Source organism: Zeus faber, assembly GCF_960531495.2.
Source record: "Zeus faber genome assembly, chromosome: 19".
Classification (NCBI taxonomy): Eukaryota; Metazoa; Chordata; class Actinopteri; order Zeiformes; family Zeidae; genus Zeus; species Zeus faber.
Genome location: NC_137206.1, coordinates 17,466,862 through 17,469,361, shown reverse-complemented (window position 1 = coordinate 17,469,361; position 2,500 = coordinate 17,466,862). Strand labels below are relative to the sequence as shown.

The window sequence follows — 2,500 nt, the reverse complement described above, 5'->3', positions numbered from 1 at the left end:
TTGTAACACGTAAAAAAAAACAGTCCGATACCGCTCAATCATACGTTAGCGTATTCACAATAACTCTCGAAATTGTTCAGTTGTAGCACGTAAAACACAAAGCACAATACACTCACTTTTTCAGTTCACTCCCCGTCCACAAATCCCTCAAATTCTTCGTCACCAGTGTCCGAGTTTAACAGCTGGGCGGTTACGGCATCCAGCATGCCCGGATCGCTCTCGTCGTTATCCGAGTCGGGGTCGTTGCTGTTGCCTGGCGGTTCAGTGATGATCCCTGGAGCCTGTTTTCTCCACAGTGCGCTTCACGGGGATATCAAAGGCGAGGGGAACCTCGTCCACGTTGGCGATGTGCTCCGGCCGGATCTTCTTTTCCGTGATCTTGTTTTTGCAGCATGCGCGGAAAGTGGCCCCGCTTTTCCTCGTAATCCTTTGGCGGTCGCTGCGGGACGGCAGTTCGCGTGCGGATGGCGAGATTCCGCCTTTTCATAAAACGAAAGCACCAGGGAGGAACGCCGCGAAAGTCGTTGATACTCATGTCCCGCGCTCAACGCTGTTGCCTTCCGTCGAATGGAGACGGTAGAGACGCTTCTACCTGCTGCTCTCTGTTCAATAACCCGCTGTTCAATTTTGTCCTATAACTGTGGCCTCTAACTGAAACTCTGTGCGGTCACCTTTACTTGGCGCAGCTCGTCTTCTTGCTTCCTCCACTCCCGTACCGTTGATTCATTAATGTTGAATTCTCTCGCAGCTGCTCTATTCCCAATGTTCTACCGCGTGACTGAGGGCCTCGAGTTTGAAGTCCGCGTCGTAAGCGCGTCTCTTGACGTGTGCCCTTTTGGGGTCCTTATACACACACACTGTAATATTATGGTGAAGCACAGTATGTGTTACTCCGCGACGCTCCGGACCCCGGTAGCCGTAATGCTGCAAGCGGTGCGGCTTTGTAGTTTACCAAAGTCGTACTTAAATGTTGACAGAGCGCCGTGTACCACACAAAATCGCTTCGAGGTCAGCACAACCAGAATGAATCCGTATATAAGGCCTTCCGGATTATAAGGCGCACTGTCGTTTTTTGAGAGAATTAAAGGCTTTAAAATGCGCCTTATAGTCCGGAAAATACGGTAGGTGTGTGTTCCTGCAGCAAAATAACCCCTCACCCAACGGGGGATATTTTGTTCAACCCTGCAGTAAAGGAGTGTTATTTTGTATTATTATGATTATTATTATTATTATTAGTAGTAGTAGTAGTAGTATTGGAGAAGTGGTTGCCCATGACATCATTATTTCGGAACATCTGGACTGCCGCTCATGGCTATCGACCAATCAGTGGAGCGTTCAACAGAGCTGCGTAGTGAAATATGCCAGCTCCAAAAACAACAAACATTGCGAATTCTCAGCTGATTGTTAATAATAAACACGGATCAAGTGCTGGTAATTAATTAGCACATATGCCGCCCGGACAACGTGCTAAGTGGATGAGTGTTATAGCTGACGGTGATTCGGCCGCCCTCTGGAGTGCGAGAGCCACATCTGTTCTCCTGCTCCGAGCGGCAACAACAGCTTGGTGTTTATAACACACACACACACACACACACACACACACACACACACACACACACGCAAGCACGCATGCACACACACACATACATACACACACACACACACACACTCACAGACTCTCACACACACACACACACACACACACACACACACTTCTGTATCTGACTGTGTCTGTGTGTGTCTAATCCCTAGTTAGTCAAGTAAGCTGATTTTGCACCTGCGTATCTACCAGAAGTTTTCTTTTAGTATTTAATTAAAAGTGTTCCTTTGGGCGTCCGCTCATGAACGTTCATTATGCTTAAAAACAATGTGTCACAAGCCTCATCTTCGGTGAGGAAAACCGATGGATGTATTTTGGACACACTCACGGAATCATCATTCCACATAATTAATGTGCAAATGCAGAATAATTGACTGTAATGAATCCACTGCACTGTCCATCGTGGAATAGGAGACTGATTCCCGTTTTGTGGCGGCTGCAAAATGCCTCGCCCGGAAGAAGCAGAATCACAATCTGTTTAAACAAAAACATGTTACTATGTTGTTATTATTATGTTTTTACTGAAGTTATTACTATAGTTATTGCTATAGTTATTACTAAAGTTATTACTATAGTTATTTCTGAAGTTATTACTATAGTTATTGCTATAGTTATTACTGAAGTGATTACTATAGTTATTTCTGAAGTGATTACTATAGTTTTTACTATAGTTATTGCTATTGTTATTACTGAAGTGATTACTATAGTTATTACTGTAGTTATTACTATAGTTTTTACTAAAGTTATTGCTATTGTTATTACTGAAGTGATTACTATAGTTATTACTATAGTAATCACTTCAGTAGTACTATCTCTCTCCCTCTCTGCCTCCCTAGTTGTTATTACTGAAGTGATTACTTTAGTTATTACTGAAGTTATTACTGAAGTTATTACTAAAGT

At 43.7% G+C, this 2,500-nt stretch overlaps 1 protein-coding gene across 1 annotated transcript in view; it reads left to right on the top strand.

The window, feature by feature from the left end:
• The window catches only part of cUnh8orf34 (chromosome Un C8orf34 homolog), an 83,168-nt gene that overhangs the window by 30,551 nt on the left and 50,117 nt on the right, over positions 1–2,500 (top strand). The gene's annotated exons all lie outside the window — the stretch shown is intronic.